The sequence below is a fragment of the Anas acuta genome, chromosome 1, assembly GCF_963932015.1.
Source record: "Anas acuta chromosome 1, bAnaAcu1.1, whole genome shotgun sequence".
Taxonomy (NCBI): domain Eukaryota; kingdom Metazoa; phylum Chordata; class Aves; order Anseriformes; family Anatidae; genus Anas; species Anas acuta.
The window spans coordinates 144,124,289-144,149,676 of record NC_088979.1 but is presented as its reverse complement, the minus strand read 5'-3'; the positions used below and the strand labels follow the sequence as shown (position 1 = coordinate 144,149,676).

The window sequence follows — 25,388 nt, the reverse complement described above, 5'->3', positions numbered from 1 at the left end:
CAAAACAAAACAAAACAAAACAAAACAAAACAAAACAACAACAACACAAAGCAACAACAACAACAACAACTAGCTGTATCATTTTGTATTGAAAACAAATATCCTGCCTGGTAGGGGTCAGTTTCAAAAGCCTAACTCTTTGATGAGTTTAGTTTCTGCTGTGAGAAACATGGAATGTTAAATCTTGATCAAGAGGGACAAGGAACACCACTGTGTCTCTGGCCTTTTCAAGAGAGATTATCTTTCCTATTAAGATTTGTAACACTTTGCCAACCTCAACTTGCTTGTCATTTACTGAATTCAAGAAAATGATCCATCTCTGCGATTCTTGTATGGAAAAATTTCTAGCACAGCACAGGCCATTTTGCACACCAGAAGTCTGAACTTCAGATTCAAGGTAACTACAAGATATTTTAACAAAATGCACTCCATTACATGATCAAAAAAATTAACCTGGCAGAAAGAGTGCTTTTTTATAAACCTTCTATAGGAATACTACATTTTATAAATTTGTTTAGAGAGGACATCAATCCATATTGATGTCCTCTCTAATTGACAATTTTTCACAGTAAAAAAATGTTGTCGGAACAGCTAGCATTTCCACGAAGGTTCTGACCTCTTTTATAGAAAGTCATGATTTTGCCCAGAAAGCAAGTGGCTTTAACAATATGATTTTAATTGGTGGCTTTAGACTTCTGTTTATTGTGTTACTTTTGATTTTCTTAAATATTATTATTATTATTTATTATTATTATTGTCATTGTTACTGTTGTTGTTATCAAACTGTCCAAACAGATATGCTATCAGTAAGAAATTGGTGGAAGTGACAGGAAAGCAAGAGAACAGGTTACTCTCACTTGTGTCAGACTTGTGATTCTCCTATTTAGCCAAGCTCAGGAAATTAAGTTAATTTACAGAGGGGCATGCTGCTTCACCAGTGTCTGAAAGCTCCTAATTTCACCAAGTCTGCTATATATAATTCCTGACAGGTGGCAAAGAGAAAGAGCATTTCAGAAACAGAGGGTACCATCTTACTAGAACAAAGTCAACAAAACAAGGGGCAGTAGCTCTTTGAGTAAAAATCATATGCTGCTTACTACAGAATGCATGGAATGAAAAAATGGATGGGTAGAATATGGTGATCATTTTTCTTATTGATGGTACTGACCAAACAAAATAGAAAAATAAATACTTATCTAAAGAGAAATTTGTTCTTTCAAACAGAATTATTTCCAGCAAGTTGTTATTATTATTTGGAGACTTAATTGAAAATCCAGCTTTGGTTTGGCATATTTTTATTTTGGTTTTCCTATTTTGTAAAAATTTTGCCTAAAGATAAAGGGAAAAGACAGGCAGGCAGAGAAATGCTGTAGTTAGGCAGAGGATAAACTGATTAAAAGAGAAAATTAAATTACATTAAAGTGCTGTGATATGTTGCAGGACAAAAAGAAAAACAAAACAAAACTCGGGAAGAAGAAGGCATTTATTACTTTTTGCTTTGAGAAAAATTCGATCATTCTTCCTTGAAGATGAAACATTATTTTAACAGAACTAATTTTCCCAGTTAAACAGCTGGAAACTTGATTTCTTCTCTGACTGCTGAAGCTCCCAAGGAATATAATGGTTTTGGAATATGCTGTGAGAATATCAGAAGTAACTGGGTAGAACAGCCTGGTAGCACATTACATCCAGAAATTCAGAATACAACTCAGCTCAGTGTGCAACAACATAAAAAACAGACCACTGGTTCACTGGTTCTATAACTACAATGTTAGTTCCTAGAACTGTGTTGCAGAGAGTTAAGTAGTACCATAAAATATTTTGCATCTCATCACAAAGCAGGTATAGGACATCAAGAAATTTCAAGGTAATGACCTGAAACAGCAAACTCTTCAAAGATATTTTGATTATTTTTGCTCTTGTGAGGCTTTTTAATATCACAGGCTTTAGTTATTTTCTGGACAGACCCATACTTTCTGCTTTAATAAGGAGCAGGATAACATGTCACATAGAAGCTCCATGTACTGGCTGTCAGATAATATCCCTAAATACCACAAAGCAATTCTGGTCAGCAGAGGGCTCTCTGGAAATCTGTGTAGGTGTTTATATTGCCCACAAACTCCAGGTATTCTGAGAACTATTTTCCTTCTTCAGGCAAAAGAACAAACTACTTCTTCAATAATTTTAGGATAAACTGGCAGAGTTGTTCTCACTCTTTTAGGATAAAATAAAGCTATCTATAAGTAGCCACAGAAAGCAAAAATATTTTTATTCAAACATTGTCAACAAGGAAAACTCTCTTGAAAAACACTAATTATGCAGCAAGCAGGGCTTTACAATTAATCTTTTAATTTCTCCTATGACTTCCAGGACCTTCTTCAACAACAGTTGAAGAAAATCCACACACATATACAGAGGAAGAAAGAGAGGAGAGGAGAGGAGAGGAGAGGAGAGGAGAGGAGAGGAGAGGAGAGGAGAGGAGAGGAGAGGAGAGGAGAGGAGAGGAGAGGAGAGGAGAGGAGAGGAGAGGAGAGGAGAGGAGAGGAGAGGAGAGGAGAGGAGAGGAGAGGAGAGGAGAGGAGAGGAGAGGAGAGGAGAGGAGAGGAGAGGAGAGGAGAGGAGAGGAGAGGAGAGGAGAGGAGAGGAGAGGAGAGGAGAGGAGAGGAGAGGAGAGGAGAGGAGAGGAGAGGAGAGGAGAGGAGAGGAGAGGGGAGGAGAGGGGAGGAGAGGAGAGGAGAAGGAGATAGGTTTTATTTCTCCCTTTCCCTTTGCATCTGCTTATAAATACACACAAAAATATCTTTTGTTGTATGGAACATTAAGGCTTTATTAGACAAAAAAAAAAAAAAAAAAGACTGTGCTCTCCTTTATTTTCAAAGCAGCTTGGGATTTGAGAAGAACACCCCCATCTCAACAGCTTAAAAATGCTTCTTCTCACACCAGGATGGTGAAGACCATGACCAGGGAGGAATCACACTCTGTCAGCTCTGCAGTGGTAAAGTCTGAGCAGATAAGCCATTGATCTAAGTAGGCTAACACAGCAACACTCACAGAGGCAGCATGAGGTGGGTATAATATAAAAGGGCAGTCCAGAGAGCCTGGAAATACCCTGGACTCAAAAGCTTTGCTAAGGCAATGTGACATGAAGGGAGCAGACACATATATGTTCCTATATATATGGATATATATATAGGAACATATATATATATTCCAGGGCTCATTATAAAGTGCTTGATGTAGGAAACTTTTAAAGTCCTTCTGTCTAATTTAGTATTCACGGTATTGCTGCAATTGCAGCCACCACTGCAGAGTTGTTCTCTGGAGTTGTAAGGGTGTGGAAACAGGCAGGAAAAGGTTGTTCATCTGGAATCTGATGTCCTTGAAATAATTGATGTTACTTTTAGCACATAATGTGATGGAGACAGATTGCTTTTACACTCTTCTCATGTAGAGATATTTCTAAAAGGAATACAAATGAAAGTTCTATAACAGAGACTGCCACAACATCACAACCTCTGCTGTACAAATGACATGATGAACCTGCACCTTGGAGGTTAATAACATTAGAGGATTGGAGACTGGACTGTCTTTTCCAGCATCTACCTGTGGGTATAATGGAAGGGCATGATATAAAGTACAAAGGTAGTACATCTTTTCTGGGAACCAAAAAAAAAAACATAGTACTGGGATAAGTCTGTTTCAGTCAACTCATGTAGTAGGACCTGGAAAACTGAAAGGTTTGGTGGTGGTAGAAAAAAAAGGAAAACAAGAAAATGAAAAATAAGTTTGTATTGTACTTTCCAAAGTATATATTAAAAGTCAAAAATGCCAGCTACTTCATTCTGCCTTAGGACTCCTCATGTGACATTCATAACTTGCAAAAGATTAGGGGACAGGATCATGCTACTGTCTTCTATCTCATTCACTCTGCAAGATTGTTGCAGCTGAACCTACACCCATAGAGAAGATGTGAGGTAGGAAAGTAAAGAGAAAGTAGAGGGAGGAAAAAGGTGTAAAACTCCCTATGTATGAGTATAAAACAAAGCTCCTTAAAAAGTCTGGAAAAGAAACAGAAAACAGAGATGTAACAGATGAAATAAAAAACAAAAAGGGCAGTCTTTAGTAACTCATGTAACACATGCAAACTACTCATGAACCAGTCAAAAATGTAAGCTAGTTTAAAGAAAGACAACTGGGGTAAACAGGAAGACAGCTGATGAGCAAATGACTGACATCTAAGCAAAAAGAGTTTAAGAGGCAAATCAGAGGTTGACCCAAAGCACTGGGATGTTTCCACCCCTAATCTATTTATTGAAGAAAACAAGCATAGCTTGCTAACATGTCCTCGTTTCATCCAGGATAGAGTTAATTTCCCTCATAGTAGCTGGTATGGTGATGTGTTTTGGATTTAGGGTAAGTGGTGTTTCAGTTGTTGCAGAGCAGTGCTCACACAGAGCTAAGGCCTTTTCAGCTTCTTGTGCTGCTCTGCCAGAGAGGATGCTAGGGGTCTACAAGAAGCTGGGAGGGGACAGTCAGGAAAGCTGATTCAGACTGGCCCAAGGGATATTCCATGCCATATAATGTCATTCTGGACAATTAATATGGGGTGAGTGGCTAGAATGGTGGAGGACCACTGCTTGGGGACAGGCTGGGCATCAGTCAGCAGGTGGTGGGAAGTTGCATTGTGTTTCACTTACTTTGTACATCCTATAATTATTATTAATATCATCATCGTCGTTATTATTTCCTTTCCTTTTCTGTCCTATCAAACTGTCTTTATCTCAACCCATGAGCTTTTACTTTTTTTCCTGATTCTGTCCGCCATTACACTGGGGTGGAGGAGATGTGCAAACAGCTGTGTGGTGCTGAGCCTGGTTAAACCGCAACATAACACTGTTAATTTTCCGCTCACCTGGTTTGTCTGTGTGTTGTTGGAGCAATACAGTGGCTATCTCAAACTATGTCTTCTTAACGCATTCCTTTGTTTTCAAAATACATTCTCCATGAAATGATAGTGGGAAACATTTTGATGTTTCTATTTATTTTCCCATGATTTTTTTGCATAAAATCAAAATAAGAAAGGTGCCCGTTTCTCGTTTTAGCTCAGAACAAAATGACATAATTTATTGGTTTGGGATCAGGTTTAAAAAATAGTGTAGGCTAGATGACTTTTCTGGGACTATAATTTTATATATATATATATGGATGACCTTCTCTAGATCCTATAATGATTTTCTTTCAGCTGCAACTAGAAATTAGATTTTGAGACTGAGTTATTTCTTGAGAAAGCAGAGTTGATTGTTTCAGGCTCTCTCCCATCTTTCTCCTACCTAACTCCTGCTATTCAAGAGCTAGTGAGTTAGTAGAAACCGTAGACCAGTGACCTCATTAATAATATTTTATCCTCCCCACACCATGTGGATGTCTTTGGTTTTTGTCTACCACCCCGCTCCCCCCCCACCCCCCAAAAAAAAAAAAGTCTCAGACTAATGTCTCCAGTTCTGTGGTCTGTTCTGTTCATCTTTTGCAATGACATGTTCCTATTGGTATTGTTGTAAGCCAGCAATTCCTTTTCTTTGCCCCATTTCTCCCTGACCATTATTCAAAATGCCACTTTCCAGAACAGCAACACTGTCATCTCTTTGTGTTTTCATGCCTGTACCAAGGTGGGCATGTCCCACACCCAGTCTGACAACTGGCTGCCTGCCCACACACTCTCACTAGGTTTAGTGTAAGTGATGGTTTGCCAGACTTCTGTTTTCTCCTGCATTCACTAGTCACTCTGACTGAAATATATCACTCACAGAAACCCTGCTGCAGACTGTCATTTGAGCCCATTATTTAAGCTCAGTAGGATATAAACAGTTAGGATGTATTTGCTAATGCTCATGGGGAAAGGGAAAACATCGTGTAAGAAAATAACCTCAAAACACTGCCACTCCACCCCATGAAGTCCCCATATGGTGAGAGAAACTGAACCAAAAGACTATTTGAAGATCATCCCAGAGAATAATTTCCTTGTATTCAAAACCCCAATACAGGCCATTGCAAACATCTGTGACAATGGTTCATCCTTCACAAGTACTTATGTTTTTGCACCACTATTAACAGAAAGCCAGTCAATCTGCAGAATTTTCAACAGGAAAAAATTGAACGAGTGTTGCTTTCAAATTTATATACCCACCTTGCACAATCATATGGACAGCCCCACAGAAGTCTCAAAAAACTACTACTGCCCAAACTTAGACATACAGTTTTCAGGTTCAGGAAGTGTAGTTTTAGCCAATCAATTCAGTCTATTGTAGGAAAATCCCATGGCAGCCTATTCACACACACACACAATTAAATTACCTATTGTAGAGAAAATTACATGGCATTCTAAAAGTAAAAGAATCCAGGCAAATAAAGTATGTACTTTATTTTAGTAAAAATGATACTATTTTTTGGTCAGTTTCTTATTTTTTAGTAGGCTATAGCACAGAACTAACATGCATTTTTGTAAAATTGCCACTATCTCATAAAACATGTATGTTCTTATTATCTTCTGCTTTGCCTCCCCTAATTTGATCTCACACTGTTTGGTGTCTCCATATACACCTTGTACATTTTTGAGCTGGCACCAACATTTCTCAAAACAGTGTTAAACCAAAAAAGTGAGATTTAAAAATGTTACTAAGAAATTGAAGAAATTTAAATCAAGCAGCTGCAGCAAGAGGGAAAGAATGAGAAAATGAATAATTTTGAATTCTTAAGGAAAATATTAAGAATTTTTAAATCAATTGCTTTAATTAAGGCAGTTATTTTCTACTAGAATTTCTTAACTAATAGAAAATAAAATATTGTATTGAGAAGAGGTCTTTAAAAATAAATTTAGGAATAACTTTCCTGTGTTTTGGTGTTTTCCTTATTGATTTCTTATTAATACAAATAACTGTTACTTGTGCAGTTTAACTTTGATCTTTCTCTCCTATTAGGTGTTATCTAGTGCTTATACATCATAGTATATCTGAAAGGAAATAAAATCCCTCTGCTCTAAAATTCTTTCTTGTATGAGAGACAGCAGTAATTCTATAATAAATACAATAATAAGGAAGCATAATATGTAATGAAACACTAAAATGACTGAAAAAGAAAGAGACATACTGTAAAAAAGAAAGAAAGAAAAAAATTAAAAGACCAAACCTGATGTGGGAAGCTGTGGCTCTAGCTCAGTCAGTGAGTAAAAAGAGAAAAGGAAAAAATATGGACTAAAAAAAACCCTTAAATTAAGATCTGGACTCTTAGCAGTGATAAACATAGCTGATATTCTACTTTTTAATTCCATGTGGAGAGTGAGAACACATCTCAGGCATTATGTACACCAAACCTGATGAATTTTTTTGACGGTCATTTTTACCATGAGCTCTGAGTGTGGATGGGTCTATTCAAGACAACTACCTGGTCAATGCCATGTGGTCCTAAAACAACATTGTATCACTGCCTTAAAGTATCAAGATTAGACCATTTTTTTCTTTTTTAAAATATGGAATTAATATTTTGTGTTCCAATACTGGTTATTTAGTAAAAGTGCTATAACTGACAGGACTAGGAGACAAAACTTCAGCAACAGTGCAAGCCAGCGGAGCTCTGTTAACTATAGTGTCACCACACAAATGCATAATTAACCTACCCAGTCTGTTCATTACCTGCCTTTACAGTAAGCTGACACTGAATGCTAGCTGATTTTCTCAGGCTTGTGCATGTATATTTACACTATGCGTTTTCTAAAAATAATAATTCCTGTGCTATATCATTAAAAACCTTCCTTCACAGAGATGAAATATATGGGCGGGAAATGAGAATTGGATGTTGTTGTTTGGAGACAGGCACTGTTAATGCAAAGAAGCTCCTCATTCCCAGGTAAGGAGACAATCTCTGCAGTCCTCACTTAAACAAAGCTCTTAAACAAACTCCTGAAAATCTCCTACTGGCATCCGAGGGATACCTTGTGAGAGTTAGTCTCAAAATTCTGTCAACAGGAGAAAAACATTCACTGTACTTCAGGCTAAGGATGCTGAAGCTGCTTTAAAGACTTGAAAAGTATAACCAGAAGCATTTTACTATTTGCAGATCACAGGGAGAATAAGTCTTCACACTAATTTGTGAGCTATACTGCAAATGTTGATAAAATTATCTAAAGCTTCTAAATACCATGCACAAGTATACTGTGCAGGCTGTAGGAGCAGTGGGCCTAAAAGTTATAGTTGTTGTTAATATGAAGATCAATTACTGTTTTACACATAGGTATTAAAATAAATTTTAATATATATTTATTTTTATTTATTTGTTTGTTTGTTTATTTTTAACTCAAAAAAGGCACTGTGGAGGCTCTCAGTGAAAGTTCTTACCAAATAAAGGGCAGGCAATGAGGCAACCAGACTATTACTTTTTTTTTTTAACTCTTTATGTTCTAGGTATTTTGTTATTACCCTGTTGAAATCTGAATCTCACAGTGATAACTTGAAAACTTTCAGTTATCAAAACAAACAAACAAACAAACAAAACAACAAACAATATTGTGGACACGATAAGAAAAAGTTATTTTTTAAATACTGTCAAATGATGAAAAATATATTTAAAAATTCAGAACTGGATTATTTTGACCACTCATATGATTTGTTATTAGTGTCCAGATCTGACAGAAAAAAGAAGCAGTTGCCACTGAGAGCACAATGCATGGAAGTTCGCACCACAGTTTATCCTGCCTTTTGGCACAGGTAAATTTGTTCCCACCTCCACATACATCAGTAGGAGCTCCTGTGCAACCCCCAACTTCTCTCTTGTCATTTTACAATAAAGATACACAAGTATAAAAATATATTTTATGTGAAAAATGTGAAAACCTGTAAACATTAAATGCAAGTACAATGAGGAGATTTATAAAGAAAGTGGTTAGATGGTACTTATTTATTTCAGGTCAAGCTCTGCATCAGTCAGGCACTGGAAAATAAAAACAGCCTGTGACAGGCAATAACCTGTTCTGGTGGCACAATGGCCCTTATAATGAAGCTGCAATCACTCTTCTGATCTCCCACAGTTGTGTTTCTTTTTCTCCCTTTTTGAGGATCTGGCACTTCCAATCTATTCTAATTTTCATTATTCTAGGCTTTGATTTATGCTGCTTTGGATATTGTACATCTTGCCAGAGGAAGGAGGAGTCAAGGATTTGAGGTGGAGGATCTGACATGAGGGTGAGTTAACAGAGAATACCAGAGATTAAATTATTCTGATGGGTACACATTTAGCCTGTGTAACTCTGTAATTATACATAATATTTCTCTTTCAGTTCTGTCTGATATAAAAAACAAGGGAAAAAAATAATAGTAATAGTTATAATAAGAATAATAACACTTTAGAATAACACATTTTATGTTTAGAATAACATGTTGTTATTTTTAGTGTTATATATGATATTATTTTTATTATAAAATATAAAACATAACATGTTATTCTATAATAACAACAATAATAAATATTAATATTATAATTATACAATAATAATAAAAATAATTGTTAATATTGATACTTTTGTTGTTTTTGTTATAAAAACTCCATGCAAAAATATGGTCCAATACAAAGACCATGGTGCTGAATTTGTAGAATTGGGACATCTGGGTTCTGGTCCGTATGACATCAACATGACACCAGACAGTTTCTTCTTTATGCCTTTTGTTTATTCTTCTTTGTTAACAAAGTATGCCAAAAGATAAACAGATTCATTAAAAGTTATCTCAATTAAAATTTCTCTAACTGGGCTGAGACACCATTCCATCAATTTACAGGTTGCTGGTGTCCTGTGTGTATCTCATACTCCTTTTGGTCATTAATTTGTAAGGCCAAGGCATTTTTTAAAGTCTCCATGTAGGCAGAGATCACTGATGCCCCTATCCATGACTGCAATAATTACACATAAAACATATAGTAATTATTTATATTTCATGTTTCAAGAGAAAATTGTGCACTTTGCCCATCAATCATCTGTCTTTTCTTAAATGGAAGGATTCCTCTGAACTCTGACTTGGTAACTGGTGTAAAGGCAGACACACAGAGACTGGTATCAGCAGGAATTTTAGTCACAGATGGCATAGCAATATCTAGAGGTGATGTTTATTTTCATCTGACTGACCAACGCTTCTTAAAAGTGCTTTGCATTGCTTACTTCAGTAACAGCCCAGAGCCTGTCATCTCAGAACATAAAAGTCACTGAGTAAAATATCCCCTGTACAAATTTTCAAATGTGCTGCTCTGTGTTTTCAGCATACGTGATTAAATGTTATGTTTGAGAGAAGAGGTATTAAGAAATCTAGGCGAAAGACATCACAAAAGTTTTATCAGTCTTTGCTCAAACTGGATACTGTTTCATTCTGTCAGTGTTATACCAGATCTGGGGACCTTCACTCACAGGACGGAGCAGTTGATTTGGCATATATTTCTGGGGCAACTCTTCAGTACAATATACTACTCAGTATGAGTAAAAGAGCAGTAGCATCTGGCCCACAATGAGCAGAAGAGACAGCAGGTGCATATAAACAGTGATGTTAAATCAGCAGAAATGTCCTGAGGCTGGTAACTCTTTGCTTACATTGCAGGTCCAAAGAATTCAAGCAAGGGTCTGACAGAGCAGCCAGATGCTGAAGTAAAGGAAACCACAAGACAGAAAGTAACTTGCCAGGGAAGCCAGGCCTGTTTCAGGTTGGATTCACATACATTGTCTTAGAAATGCACATAGGTAAGCAGGATTGGACTTTTGCAGTGGGATAAACCCGCTGTCAGTGTGGAGGAGATGCCACACAACTTCTATCCTGTGTGGCAGTAGCCCTGGTGTAAGCAAAGAAAATATTTCCAAAGGCAGTTTCTGTTGCTGCCCACCATTGCCCATTACACAACATTGACCTGCAGCTGGTCTTAATGACTCTTGAGAATCATTTACTGTTAACTTTACATTTAAAAAGACAAATGGATGATGTGAAATAATGCCCTAGCTACCCTTAAACTTTTGTATAATGTGAGCACTAGAGGTATTGAACCAAAAGATCTTGTTGCAAGCCAGCATCAGGAAGAAGCTGAGGTATGGAGTCAGACATTTGCAATAATTATCTAACGTGGAAAAAAGGGACAATAAATACAAAAAATACAACAAATAATAAATACGACCTCTGTTGAACAGCCCATCCCTCTGTTTTTCTCCTTTCTCCAAGATCTGTCTGGTTTTATATCTGTCCCCTCGGCTATGCCACGCTTGTGCCCTTCCTAGCATAAAAAGGAACAGTTTCTGGACAGCTTAACTGTCTGTTCCACCATCTAGAGCACCTTTGGCTTTTGCTTATAAACACTGAGTCATTAAATTAGAGGTGAGAAGCTTTGTCACATGAGTTAGGTGAACACTCATGTGCCAAAAATACCAAATTCTCAATGCTGAACACAAAAAAAATGACTGAATCTTTTGACCTTGACATGAACATTGAAACTATTAATTAGACTGCTAAGCTTAGCCAGCACACTTGCAGATGGACAATTCAAAATTCAAAGGAAAAATATCCAGTGGACTAATTGTTGACAATTAACAAATTGTTCAGCACTGATTTTATTTTATTTTTTTTTTCAGGGATCTGAAAGCAGAAGAGAGCACGAGCTTTCTGATGGGAGCAGTGTCCAGTTATCACTCAGGACTGAGGGAACGCTTGTTCTCAGAAAAACCTGTCTTCACACAACTGTTTTGAGGCTATTAGAAAGCTTAAAAAAATCCTCCATCTTTTAGGTTAATGGGAATCAATAATTTACTGCCATTTTCCCACATAGAAGCCTACTAATTATGTCCCCATAATTACCATTTGTGTTGGCATTGCATTCCAGTACACCAAGCCTGATCAGATGACTTGCTTGCAAACAAATTTCTTCAGCATCACCCTGGAGAATGTCACAAGCTCAAAATGACCACACGGTAAGGCTGAGCAATGAGGACAGCAAACTGGAATATAAGGAAAATGTTTGGTTTTGTCCCAGATCTATTCTTTACCTATACCCTGACAACTTTTTGTATCCTGCATTTCCTTAGACTTACAGGTCAGAGGTAACAACCAGACAACCCCATGAAAGAAGATGACTTAAAAAATGTTCAGAACAGTAACACTATACAATGAATGTGTATAGCAAAACGGTACCTGTTAATGTGACCAGGGTTTTTCAGGTGATCATGTCAACGTGTCATTTGACATGATACGTTGACATGATCACCTAAACAACTTAAACATTGTGTCGTTTGATGACTGTCTGATCTGTTTCTTTTCAAAGAATAAGAAGTGCATGGTGGAAGGAAGAGGTTTATGGAAGAGGGAGAACTAAGAAAGAACCTGAATAAAAGAATCCTCTGTTTACAGGTTTCATTTGGATGGCAGCTGAAATTAAAGAAAGACTGAAACACAAGAAAGAAATTTGGAGAAGCTTTCCTCTCTCTTCTTCCCATCCTTCACTCACTTTCACTCATCGGTTTTGGTTACCAAAGTGTTGCATTGCCTAAATTAATAAATCTTTTACTTATTTTTTTTAAACAAAACAAAACGAAAAACGAACAAATAAACAAACAACAACACTGTTTCTTACAGTTAGATGTTTAATTGCAGCATTGATGTATTATGAAAAAAAAAAAAGTAAATGTGGAGCAACTTTAACAAAATCTACTCTTTGAAGAAACACTAAGAAAAGAATAATTTGATTTTCAGATTATTTCTTCAATTAAGCCCTTCATTCTTGTGTGTCAGATGGTATAATGAACTACGTATAAATAACAGTAATAGCAATTACATGACATGATCTGCTGTGTTGTGCAGAATGTGTTTTTATTTTTGTATGTGGACTTTTTTCTCCTTGAGGGGCTGTAGGTAGTAATTGCAACAAGTAACAAAAGAAAAAAAAAAATAAAAATTACATATAGGTATTTGTCACAGTTTTAGCTGGGATAAAGTTAATTTTCTTCACAGAAGCTCATATGATGTGGTGTTTTGGATTTTTGATGAAAATAGTGGTGATAACACTGATGTTTCAGCAATTGCAAAGCAGTGCTTACACAGAGCCAAAGACTCGTCAGCTTCTCATGCTGCTCCACCAGCGAGGAGACTAGGGGTGCACCAGGAGCTGGGAGGGGGCAGAGCCAGGACAGCGGGCCCTGGCTGGCCAGAAGGATATCCCACACCATGTGGTGTCATGCTCAGCAACAAAAGCTGGGATAAAGAAGGAGGAAGGGGGGGACATTTGGGGTGATGGCATTTTTCTTCCCAAGAAACTGTTCCATGTGCTGAGCCCTGCTTTCCTGGCAGTGGCTGAACTCCTTGGTTTGCTTTACTTGTGCATGTGGCTTTTGCTTTACCTAATAAACTGTTCTTGTCTCAGCCCATGAGTTCTTACACTTTTACCTTTACAATTGTCTTCCCCATCCCACCTGGGGAGAGCGAGCAGCTGTGTGGTGCTCAGCTGCCTGTCAGTGTTAAAACACAACAGTATTATATCAAATGCCAGGTATTCATGAGCTAAGCTGACTACAAAGGGTCTGGGCCCACACCTTTCAGCAAGCAGAACTGCGGGACTGAAATCAAAGCTGGGATGGCATATACATCATTTCCTATCAGAATGCAAATGACTATGTCATCATTTTTTAGATTTTCTTGGAGAGTGCTTACTTAAGTAAAGACCAGCTCTGGTTTTCTGTGCTGTGCAATTCACCTTGGAGTTTAAACTCAGCCCTTCTCCCTTTTCCTTTCAGTGCAAAGCAAAATAAGTAATGTTCTTACCTTCTAGCTAAGCAATTCTTCACAAAAAAAGTACAGGCATTCAAGTTGGGACCCTATCAGCAGCAGCACTGGAGAGACATCTTGGGTCTCTGCAACTGAGTGCAGATGGGTTTCTGGTGAGATCTTGCATTGTTTTAAAACATCTCCCACTCCTTTCATGCATTTCTCTTAAAGAACCTTCGAGACCCAGCTTGCCAGGCCCTGCTATCAGAGCAAACATGCTGCCAACTGACAAGGACTGGATTAGGCTGCTTCTGAGACTGCACTTTAAGCACACAGAGGGGTTGCTGTAGAGCAGCAAGAGGTCTGGCACTCAGGATACATAGTAATCTTCTCACATCATGGCAGGGAGGTTCGGGCTGAGCAAAAGACGGTATTCTTTAAAATGGCTGTTCCTGTACACACTAGGTGAGAACATGTGCTCTTTTAGTGTCCATAATGCAGCAAAATCAGAGTGGGGTGTGTGTAGCCTGAATATCTCCCTTACATACACCCATGGCTGATAGTTGCAGCATAGTAGAATGGGTTAAATCAGGATGCAGGAGAGAGTTGGCATGACGACTGCAGAAATCTTCTATGTGGCCTGTGCAATAACTAATCATTACACAATAAAGGGTAATAATTATTTCTTAATGCTGCAGTGCAGAAACGGGCTTCATAGCAAAGCACAGCAGGCTGAAGAGATGAGGTGCTCGCAAATTCAACAAAAATAAATTGGTTTGATCCCTATCACGGAAGTCTTAGTGGACCTTCAAAATGAATAAATGATTCATCTTTGCGTATTATTTCTTTTCTGTCTATGCAATCAAATGCAAAAATATCTTCCTTCCTGTCTGTTGTGTTTTTATTTGTCTTGCTTTCTGAAGGAGTAAGATGCAATAAGTGAAACATTTGTACTGAGCTCTTGTTAATAAATAAATAAATTAAATAAATATTAATTAAAACAACAACAACAACAAAAAATAAAACTAAAAACAGGAGACCATTTCTGTTTTCCTCCTTGTTGTCATCTCTGTGTTTTGTTAACATTTAGAGGGTTAGGAAAAAAGCTACCACTGCTACCACTTCTACCACTGCTACCACATCCTTTGAAAGAAAGAGATGAAGATTTTTGTTGTTGTTATTCTATCTACCACAGCTGGAATAAAAGTTAAATTACACTTTTTAACCTGTTAAGACATGCAATCAGAAATATCTACTACTCTCTTACAGGCATACTCAACACAGCATCTAAATGCAGGGAATGCATTTCTCTTTTGCTTTTGTGCTGTATATATTTTGCTATTATTCTTAGCATGGAATCACTACATCCCCAGCTGGTCTTGCCCACTGACCTGCAGTGAAAAAAAAAAAAAGAGAGAGAGAGAGAGAGAGTGGTGGTGGTAGGGGTCTAGGGGTGTAAGGGTTAGGGACTGGTTCTCTGGTTCTCATCCAAGTCACTAGCAGGAAAATCCTTTTGAGAGAGGAAGTGGCCAGCCAGGCTGTGATAAGAGCACATAAGAAGCAATGTTTGCAACAGCCTCTAGTGAGAGTGAGTCTTCAGAAACTGCACCCTTTGTTCAAAGCACATGGAGCCAATGCTTCTCCCCAAATAGAGGTACATTTGCACAAAGAACCTCAGATCGCTCCTTTCTCAAATAATGAAGTGGTCCTTCAGCTCCAGAGAAGTCCAAGGAAAAATCCCACTGACTTCTAGGATGTCAGTATATTACCTTGTCACATTTTTCCATTATAACAAAACTCTGTTGCTGGTTTGCACAGCTAAGAGACTTCAAAATTTTGCAGCCTGCCTTTCCCTCATATCTCTGTACCATCCTACCCAGGCTTCTGGGACAATGTTTTCAGAGCCCCTGGGACAGTATTTTCCCCTCATTGCTCTTGCACTGTTAATCTCATGCTGCTATCCTCATCATCTTACACCTGCACACCCTGATGGCCTTCCTGTGGTCAGCTCTCATGGGCAGTGATAGTTACCAGCCTGAGAATCAGCCCTTTTCCCACACTTTCATTCCATTTTAGATAAAGTTTTTAGTTTAGGCAAGTGACGGAATAATGTGCACATGAACATGAACAACTGACCATAGAGTCCCTGTCCCAATTAATGCACGCTCCAATCAACACCATCAGTAAGCAGTGACAGCCTCCCAGGGGCTTGAGTAGGACCTGGTGAAAGCCAGACAGCTACTGTGGGAAAAGTGTGGTGGGGGGAACCAGATGTTGCACATCAGAGGATGCCCAGCAGAGGTGTGAAAAGCCCAGTTACTCATCTTCCCGGCTAGCCACTGCTTGGAGAGCTTTCTTTTTCCCTTCTGTCTCTCTTCTTCCATTGTTCCCTGGTTTATTTTTCCCCTGCTTTTTTTTTTTTTTCTTTTTTTTTCACAGTTAGAGGCAATGAATGCCATCAGTAATGGACTCCTCTAGTAAATCTGCACATATGAACTATGTCAATATCAGTTTTGCAAAACAGCCACAGTGGGAAGGAATTTATAATATCTTAACATGCATCATGTGTTGTTTTACATTATTTATTTGGTTTATGTACTTATCAACAAATATGTGACAGTTTATGGGAATTGATAACTTACAGGCACGAAAGAATGTTAAACAGTGTTAAACTGCTAGAAACAGTGTTTTCCTGGCAAAACAAGGATGCATGTCCCCAAACTTAGCTTCTTTCCCTTCTCTCTCTTTTTTTTTTTTTTTTTTTTTTTTCCAGATTGGCTTGGAGAGTGCCACTGAAATATTCATCAAGAGAAAAATCCCAACTCACTGGGGCCTGCCATAACAGTATATCACCTATCTATAAAGTTGCCCACTAGTTTCTAAAACCCACAAAAACTGCCTCCAGAACAAAATGCATTGCTAATTTTTGTGGTGTGGGCCTGGCTCTCCTTTGCCTTCAGTGTTTTTCAGTCATCTATATGTATATAAAATAGCTTTGAAGTGTAGCCCAAGCAGAGCTACAGTATTTTACAGCCTTGTGGGTAACAAGGGAAGAAATTAGGTTCCAGATAGAATGGAACCAAGACCACATTTTCCTTGAGATTTATTTTGTTTTGCTTGTTAGAGATTTTGGCTTAAAGTTAAAAATATTGCACTTAAACTTGGATTGCTAAAACTGTAGCCAAAACCACACAGTAACAGCTCTATTTTTCAAGCAAGTAAAGCACCTAGAAATATTTTTTTTACAATTATTTAGTAAGAAATATGGGAGATTCTGCTATAATGAGTGGAAATCTTATTTTAACTCTGCTGTTGTGTGGGTTTCTTAATAAATGGAAAGCTTGACCTGCTCTTTTAAAGGTTGTTCAGCTTGCATTTAAGTTCATGCCTTTAGCTTGGCCCTTATTTGCAGTACAAAGCAATCCTGCATAGGTGGAAGAGCAATGTTGTGATTTGGATTGGACCGTGACCATGATGACAAAACCCTGACCTAGAATGCTTTGCAGTAATCCCCTGTCCCATTGCTTGCAGACATAAAAGACATTGACAAAGCAGAGATCATCTTCAGGAAGTGCCTCCTTTACCACATGTTCAGTCTTAGTTCTCTATGGTGTTTTTTTTTTTTGTTTTTTTTTTTTTTTTTGAGGACTCACTAGTTAAAAGACAATGGTCTAAATCCTGATATAGCACACAAAATGATACAGTTTTGAGGAAGGCTATGATTTTAGAGCTTTCAAGTGAAAAGGAAGAAGAAGAAATCATCTCTCTCTTTTGGCATTTGGGAGGCACAATTTCTTCTCTAACGAGATGAAAATTTATATACATGCAACTGCTGAAGGAGAATTTCTCTGTTATATTTATGGGGATGCAAAGGCCTCAGTGCCTGTCACATTCCTTATAATTTTTGGTGTATAAAGGCTGTTTGATCCATTTATTTTGTTGTTGTTGTTGTTGGAAAGAACAAACTGAATGAGAAGAGAGATTAAAACCTGAGCAGCAGCCACGTTTTCCCTTTGCAGACCCTCTGTTCCCCTACAAAGGGAACACAAGGACATTAGGCTGAAAGAAGTGTCTGCAAGGAGGTTATCTCAGGCTGTTTTATCAGTTACAGACAGTGGAGTAGGAATGTGCACTCTGTGGCTAGCATTGAGATCTGCCTGGAAACCACATGTATATTAAAATTCTCCTACTGTTACAATGAACAAATAAAACAGTATTTTTGAATGTATTTGTAGAAGGTATTTCTGGGGAGTCAGGTTAATTAAACTAATCTCCAAAGTGTCTTATGGCTGTTTAGATAAGCACCTAGCCAAGAAGGCAACAAATTACTGGTGAGCAGCAAAAGTAAAACAGTTTGAACATTATCCAATGAAGACAGCTACACTGAAAACTTGAAGTGATTCTTTGAGTTCGAGAGCAGCTGTCCCCAACCCGCTTGCCCATTGTCCTCTCTCAAAGGTGGCCTGCAGCAAAGAGCAGGATAAAAGAACAGGGATGCAGTGTTATCACCTCAGCATATTTTCCTTGGGTTAAAGCAATTAGAGGTATGAGGGGCTCTCTTTATTTGCATCACAGAGCTGTTAACAACATATTTTTTTCAGCACTCTGTCAAGTTTGAGAAAGAACTGTGTTAAGATAATTTTTATAAGTAATAAAAAGAAACCAAATGTTTGAAACGTTTATAATATGTTATATAAGTAAAAAATTATATATGTAATATAAGTAATAAAAATATAATTAAATTTGTAACATAAGTAATAAAAAGAAACCGAATGTTTGAAATATGTTACATCAATCATTCAATTCTTTCTATGGATGCTCAAATTTGGGTAAAGTTTCTCAGTGCAGACTGTTACATAGGTGTTGCCAAACTAAACAAAACTAAACATGGGCAGACAAAGTATATGAGAATGCAAACATTACTTTATACAATTTCTAGGTGAGAAGCTGAGTTTGTCCAAAGCCACATAATCAATCTGCAGTGAAACTAGGAATTCAGACTTCTCATGGTTGTCCAAAAGAGAAAATAACAATATTGTTCATCTCTTTCATTATGTGTCATTCCCACTCCCCTCTTGGATTTTTAAGAAAGTTTAAAGGAAATAATGTGGACTAGCAATTGTCAAATTTACCACTCAAAAGAATGACAACACTTGATTTGTCAGGGTTTTTCAAAACTGGATATTTTGCATTTCCTTGTGCTCCAAAGTATAGATGATATACAGTCTCACTCTGTGCTAAACAAAGAAAGATAGCTACAGTCTTTCTTCAGTCAAAGCAGACAAAATGGTTTTCCTCATCTTTGTTCTTTTGCCTTCATTGCTACTTTCCAATCATATACTTTTTTTTTTCTTTTTATTTTTTTTTTTTAGCCCTTTACTGAATTGCATTGCAAAATGTGAACAATGAATAATAACAGTAAGAGATTCCTTGTAGGGAACTGTTTCTGATGTCAAACCTTTCAGTAAAGGTCCTTACATTTACTCCCAGTGGCTAAGATTGTGAAAATGACTTGCAGACATCAGACATTTTAAATGAGAATTTAACAATGAACCCTTCATATGTTCTTTCAGTGACAACTAAGTGTGCTGGCTATCACAAATGTCAAAAGCAGAAGGGTAACTTATGTTACCTTCCTTCTTCCCTGCTTTTTCTTATATTTGAGAGCTTTTTATGTTTGGTTAAAGGAATGAACTTTAAAGCTAAGATGCCATGTTCATATTCTCACTACTAGGGCTCAAGGTCAAGCATGATAAGACATGGTATTGCCAGGTTAAATATAGCACTTTGGTGACGGTCTCCCTCTTTGTGTCACACATGTTCTGACAGATTTTGCCAGCTGAGAATTCACTGTTAGAAAAGTGAAATTAGTGTGGGTGAAACATACCAGCAACAGATCAGGAAATCAGTTTTCAGATTAATCTCAACATGGAAAAGCAGATAGCAGAGAAGACATCTTCCTGACTAGACCCCTTCTCATATTCCTCCAACATCCATGTTGAACAACAGTTCCAAAGTTCAGTGACAGTAAAATTGTCCATATGCTTACTTGCAAGCCCTTCCCCAAGGTTACTAGCACCAGCCCTCATCTGCTTTCATTTCCCACACATATATTAATCCACTTTCATGCAATATTATGTATGAAATGGAGTAGACTGAATTTCCCACCATGGCAGAATGCTGCTAGAAACATAGGAAAGTGAGAGGGTGAGGCAACTATTTTTTATACATTATATGGCCTATGTATAAATCAAAGTGTGAATCTACCACAGTGATGATGATGGAAATACTCAAGGACCTTGGATAATGGTGGAGGAGAAAAGAGTAACATTCCTGTCCACATACATATGTTGCTCAGTTCACGTGCCCTGCTCTCAAAGTCCGCTAACTCTGTTTTATGTCAGAAATGTGTACTGAGCTAAGGGATATAAAGAGAACCAACAGGTCCATACTATTTTTTTTGTGAACAACTCTGATGCAATGTATGATCTGAATGAGTTCATGGCATTGTAAACCCCACTTTGACAATTTTACACTTAACACTGACTATGCTGAAAACACAAAACTGAGAAAAGCCCCAGGACCACATCCAGCCATTAAACGTTACCTTCAATTTATTATTCTCTCTTCCCACCCTCACCTCAATACAATGAGAACTATTTTTTTCCCCTGTAAAACTGAACTTGTAAGTAACTTTATCCTTTTACTCCTCAACAAGATCTGAGGCAATTAGCTTTGGTAATCTTTTATTGTAGGGATTCTGAACATTTTAATTTGTCCTCTGTTCTAAAGAGAAACTTTTTGGATAATCAGCTCCTAAAAGCTCAGATTTCCAACACCCCAATGCAAAGAAAGCCCCCGTGGATGGAGTCTGTCTGCTTCTGTTTTCATGTGGCAGTACCACTGCCTAAGCTCAGTACCTGACTGCAGCAAGTAAATCCTCACATTGTCATGAGATCAGGAGGACTTATTCTCCCTACTGCAGGAAGCTGAGCCAAAGCCTACCTAAAGATAACAAGAGCTGCTCTCTGAACCCAGCAGGCTTTGTGTCAGACCACTGGAACTTGAGAAAGGTCAGACAGGAGGTCTGTGGCATGGTCAGGAGCTTGTCTACTTGGTCTCAATCCAATGTGCGGAACATAAAGCTTAATTTAAAAAGAATACACATTTTTTTAATTAAATCCTGCATTAGCATACTTTGCCCAGGAAACATGTGGGATATTTAATTAATTGAATGGAAAGAGATCAAAAAGACAACTAAGTAAAAAAAAAAAAATATATAGTAATTCTGGTTAACTTCACCCACTTGTACAGTGGTAGGTCAACTGGTACAAATGGATTAGGAAAAAAATAATCTAGGTGATTTCTAGAATAACTGTAATACATAACAGTACACGTTCTTAACATAGGCTTAAGTAGCTGAAGAAGTGATGCAGTCAAGCCACCAAATAGTAATGAACTTATTACTATATTAAAAGAGCGATGTCAAAACTGAGATTAATTAGAGAATCATTTTAAAAAGTACTGTAGGTAGAAACAGAATAGGAAAAAAAAAAAAGGAATAGTGGAAGAAAAAGTAAAGTGCATAAAATTCAAATCAACAGAGATATTAACGGTGTTTCTGATTCAAGGAAATCATGCAGAAAACAGACTGAAAGTAAAGAGAGGAAAAAAACAAAACTGTTTTGAAATGTTAAGATCCAATACATTGTTTGAACCAAGCAACGAGCTTTCAGGAAATTACACTTCAGCTCTGCTGAAGTCCCTGGCTAAGGGAGGGAAATCTAAATAATAAATAAATAAATAAATAAATAAATAAATAAACAAATAAATAAAGCCAGTTGTAAATGAAGATGGCAAAGGATGCATGGACAAGAGTTGGCATATGTATAGGGGCCGCTAGAGGATATTTTTGAAGGGTTTTAAATTCACACAGTTTGGGATGGAAACAATGAGACCTGTTAGACATACTTGTAACGGGAACAATTAATGGCCGAAAGGATGTTGCAGAAGTTCTGAATGATCCGTTTGGGTAAAGTATCCCCAAAACAGATACTGTGCCAATGTCCACACTGGACCTATTTTTTTATTTTTTATTTTTTCAAGACAAGAAAGGATGAGAGCTGCCAGAATGTGAAATGTTGAAAGGGGAACAAACTGATAAACTAAACAGCAACGTGTCACAAAGACCTCATGGTTATATATGCAAGGGTTTGGAAGGCATTTGGAAATGAAGTGGATGAGCTGATAGCAAAAATGTGCAAGCTGTTATTGAAGTCAGATATACTACAGAAGGATTAGAGAGTGAGAGCTAGCATACCTATCTTTAGGACAAGCACTGAAGTGGTCATAGGTATTATATATGCAAAAGTCTTATTTCAATTCCAGATACATTTATTGAAACTAATAAAAACTGGAATTACCTACAGCAGAGGAAAAAAAAAACAGTTTATTTCAATAAAATGTTGTGCCTTCTACACATTCTGTGAAGTATCAAGCTAATAGATCAGGAAATATAACCTGATAAATATATATGTATATATGTATGTATGTATGTATATGAGAAATTTCTTTTGAAGAAATTACATCATTGTAGAAATAGTTTATTACTACTTGTTGGAAATTGTCTAAGAGATACAAAGCAGGAACTACACATGAACAATCATTTTTCACTGTAAAAGATTAACAACTGGGTTGTCTATGATTCTATATCAGGTATAATTTCTTTACTGAAATTGCTGCTGTTAGAAAAAAAGAGTAAAGATGGAAGCATTTCAGAATGTGTTAATTAAGTTGGGTGAACTTGAGCATTCTGATAGCAAGTGGAAATAAGTGTCGGCTGATATAGAACACACACAAGTGGAGTAAAAAATAAGAAACTTTCCTAGATCCAAAACCATCTCTGACAATTCATGGAAGAATCTTGGTATAACTACAGACAACCCAGTTATAAATTTTTCTCAGTCACAATGGTAGTCAACAAAACAAAACAAAAATTAAAAAAAATAATATTTACTGTACAGATGGAGTAAAAAATAATAGTCCTCACCTAGAAAATAATGTCCACTTTGGCCAATACACCACCAGAAATGGAGATGGAAGAATTGGCAGTATTTAAGACATGCAAAATGACAGAAAAGCTTGAAATTGTCTAGGTAAGAGAAGAAAAGAACAAGAGGGTTCGTGACTGAGGAAACGAATGGCACCTATACAATGAACTGGGTTCTGCTATTGGCATTTCCACATCATATAACAGAAAGATAAGGATAATATTGAAATATGACTAATTTAAATAGATCAAAGGTTATCTGAAGTGTGGTTTTCCCAAGAAAATGTGTAATTAACCTACTGAACTCTCTCCTACATGCTATTACTAAGGTAGCAAGATTGCTGGGAGGCAAAACCAGATTAGCTGTTTATCTGGCCAGTGAGAATATCTGCAGTTCATTCAGAACTGCTAGAGGTTTCCATTTGATGAGGAAGGTGGATATCTGTTTTCATGTGGAAGTGGTCTCTGGGCTGTGAGCAACCACAAACTGGTAGGTATTAAGATAGCATTTTAATTAAGGACAGTAAATTTATCTAGGGAAGCATTTCCTGCACCTTCTTCTGAGGTATGTCATAATAGGCACAGATACAGACATAATACTGGACAAGATAAAACACCCGCCTGATCCAATGCTGCAGTCATTATGTTCTAATATTCTTTAACTAGATGACTGATGCCTTTTTGAATAGGAAAATAATGAGTAATGATAACAAATAACACCATTTCCATTAATTATTCATGCTAACATTCATGAAACTTTAGAGATGTATGAACATTTTCATGAATAAATCATTGGTTACTTGCTTGCACGAAATGACCTCCATAGTAGAATGAGCTTGCTGCCACTATTCATGAACAAATTTGTGAATCATTTTTAATATATGACCACTTTACTTTCTAATTGACTAAATATGAGACAGATGAGTATAAAATAGACTTCAGTATTTGAAAATGCAACTGCTGACTGTAACAGAAACTACTGCTGGCTGCAACAGAAACTTATTGTTTCCTACTGATAAGTTTTGCTAATTTTTATTTCTTCCATGCTGGAAAGAATTCAAGAAATGAAGGGTCTGATCTTCATAGTTTGAAGATCAAACTATGATCTTCATAGTTTGAAGATCAGACTGTCCCCCATGAAAGCAAAAGAGTTTTACATGTTCAGACTACCCTAGAATCCTGACCCAGAGAAATTACTAAGCAAGATAATTCTTTTAAATAACTAGGTTTATTTTATCTCCTTGGTTGCCAGCACTAATTGTCACAGTGATTCAGAAGAAAGATCTATGAAGATACTTTTGTGTTGTTCCACCTCTTTTTACCCACACCTGCCCATAGTTTACTCAGTGCTTTTTTTTAAGAGGGTGAGGAAAACTCTTGGAGTCTCTGGTTTACAGAAATTCTCACCTCTCTCTGTTGTGGCTTCTCTTACAGATCTTTATTGCCATCATTTTCAGAAGTGTTCCATCTTATTCCCAATGTCCATTATCACATTGCATATCCCTTTTGGCAATCAGACTCAGCTCTGTTCAATGAACAGCTGTCAAAACACTGGAATATTCTAATTACAACACTTACTATGTTTCTATGAAAGTCAGATTCTGAGCTCCATTGCACTAGAATAAAACAGAAGTAATTAAAGCCAAGGGAGTCACCCTTGATTTACAGGGATATAAATAAATCAGAGTCTAGGCCATGGAGTCGAAAGAGATGCTGGGATCAGAGGACCATCTCATCAAAAGGAAACAGGCAGAAAGCTTTCAGCAAAACAGCTGGCCCTAAATGATGGTACGCTTCATTTTTTTCATTATCATATTCTTAAAAAATGAATACATAAAGCACATGGACTACTGAAATCCCACTGTGCATTTAAGTTTCACTGGCAAGCATTCTGTAGGAAGTACTTGATAGAAATGAGATAAAACTCACTTCACTCTGCAACATTCTCTTGGGACTTAAAATCATGTTATATGAGAAATGTCTCTTTGAAACATCTGCTGATATGTATCTTTCTGTATAGGGAATAGACAGTGTCAGATATAGGTAATGATACAGCTTTAAAGGTAGGATAAACAGTCCAAAATAACTAGCAGCTCCACAGGCTAAAGCATTTTACTAGGAAACAAGCTCAGGGGTCATGGGAAATGGGCAAAGCCTTTTAAGACAATTCAAGGGGTGTCCTCATCTTTTAATTCTGTCCACTTGTTTAGGGAAATGTAGGAGGGCAGTGAGATAATTCACTAAGCATCCCTCACTCAGTGTGGTAGGGAGGGCTAGGTAATGCAATCTACTAAATACAGGAAGTTGGTGTTCAGCTGGTGGGATGAGGACAGCAGAGTAGTTAACTCTTGGATTTTCTTGGACAGCGACAGCTCAAGCCCAAGAAATGCTTTGGAGATTTTGGGAAAACTTGGCAAAAGCTGTCTGTCAAAATATAGAATCTGGTAAAGATGTGTTAACTGTCTTATTTAGATACAACTTTTTTTTTTTTTTTTTTCCCAGTTCTCTGTGCTCAGTCCTCCGTGTAGCCTGTTTCTTAGAGAAGGGAATCCACTTTTAGATTTAACAAGCAT

At 37.3% G+C, this 25,388-nt stretch overlaps 1 protein-coding gene across 9 annotated transcripts in view; it reads right to left on the bottom strand.

Moving 5' to 3' along the window:
- The window catches only part of CHRM2 (cholinergic receptor muscarinic 2), a 111,454-nt gene that overhangs the window by 81,920 nt on the left and 4,146 nt on the right, over positions 1 to 25,388 (bottom strand). The window contains exon 2 of one of the 9 annotated variants that reach the window (XM_068662719.1): positions 11,868 to 12,007. The exons of the other annotated variants lie outside the window; for them this stretch is intronic. The gene's annotated coding sequence lies outside the window, so the exon portion shown is untranslated. The remainder of the gene's footprint in view (positions 1 to 11,867; positions 12,008 to 25,388) is intronic. 9 annotated transcript variants of the gene reach the window in all.